General features: G+C 54.0%; 1 long non-coding RNA gene across 1 annotated transcript in view; it reads right to left on the bottom strand.

The window, feature by feature from the left end:
- Positions 1–76: 76 nt before the first annotated feature.
- LOC108449211 overlaps positions 77–1,429 on the bottom strand; it is a 5,705-nt gene continuing 4,352 nt past the window's right edge. The window contains exon 4 of the long non-coding RNA XR_001865336.1: positions 77–339. This is a non-coding gene — a long non-coding RNA (uncharacterized LOC108449211). The remainder of the gene's footprint in view (positions 340–1,429) is intronic.

Here is a 1,429-nt window from a genome sequence, read left to right as displayed (position 1 = left end):
TGCTAAACAGAGAGGAGTGGAGAGGAGAGGAGAGGAGAGGAGAGAGGAGAGGAGAGTCCTAGCACCCAAAGGCATCTCCAAGTTGAGGCCTTTATTTGATACATGGAAAATTCAGGGAAAATGATGGGTTTGTCACCATGGAGAAACTCAGCAGGAGGAGTTCGCACACCTCAGGTGGAAGCAGATCCCAGCTCTGTCTCGCCCACGATGGGAATTTTGCTATTTAGGCTCCAGATGGAAACAAGAAACAAACCCGTGCGTGGAAAAGAGGCCATTTGGGAAAGGAGGTTCGTGGCTCCACACACCTTGCGTGGACACTCCACAGGGCATTCCAGAGACCTGGCATGGGGGGAAGGAGAGAGTCAGAGCACCCAGCTGCCAAGGCTCTGCCAAGCACAGCACCTCCACAGTGGAGGAGACTCCACCTCTGGGTGGACCAGCAGGAGCCAGGCAGGCTGTATGGGAATGGATTAGGAAGAAGGGTCACAGGAGCTTTAGCAAGGGCTTGTGGCAGCCTGGCAAACCCAACAGGTCCTGGTGACTGCAGTGACCTGCCAGGCTTCTCCCTGCTGGTTGTGCTGCTGAGCAATTCGGGCTGATCAGAGAATCACAGAAGGTTAAGACCAAGTGAGAGCCCATCTCATTCCAGCCCCCTGCCATGGGCAGGGACACCTTCCACCAGACCAGGCTGCTCAGAGCTCCATCCAACCTGGCCTTGGACACTTCCAGGGATGAGGCAGCCACAGCTTCTCTGCGCAGCCTCACCACCCCAGCAATAAAAACCTTCTTTCTTAAATATAATCTAAATCGACCCTGCTTCAAAATAAAACCATTACCCCTCGTCCTGTCACAACAGGCGCCACTGAAGAGTTTGTCCCCACCCTCTTATCCCCTTAAGTACTGAAAGTTCTGTGATAATGCACCCAGAGTTACCCAGTGCTCAAAGAATTTGCTGGGAAACGCTGGATTGTGTGGATTTTAGATAAAAGATACCAGAGCTGAAACCTTTTGCTGACCAGTTTGAGTGACCACTGACCTGATTTCTACCAGCAGAGAGAATGCCTCCATAGCAGAGAATAAGGACTCGAGCAGAAACTCAGGCTTCCCAAGGCTGCCCACAAAACAGACTCAGGTCAACCCCCAAATCACTTTTAAAAATCCTTAGAGGCTTAAGGAGCTCAGGGGCAGCCACCCCGGGCCCAGGATGGGAGCACTGGGGATGGAGTGTCCTCCCCAAGGGCACTGAACACTCAGTGTCAGGGGAAGGAGAAAAGGAAAGAGGAGCTGAGCCCTGAGGTCAGCTCAGCGACTGAAGAGCAGGCAGGAACAGCCCCACGGCCCCAGGGACAGCAGCCAGATCCCAGCGGGAATGCGATGGAGCCGGACACAGGCTGGGGACAATGGGGCAGCTCAGCGGTCAAAGCGCAGT

The sequence above is a fragment of the Corvus brachyrhynchos genome, unplaced genomic scaffold (genome assembly GCF_000691975.1).
Source record: "Corvus brachyrhynchos isolate BGI_N302 unplaced genomic scaffold, ASM69197v1 scaffold479, whole genome shotgun sequence".
In the NCBI taxonomy this organism is placed as follows: domain Eukaryota; kingdom Metazoa; phylum Chordata; class Aves; order Passeriformes; family Corvidae; genus Corvus; species Corvus brachyrhynchos.
This window is presented reverse-complemented; position numbering and strand designations above follow the sequence as displayed.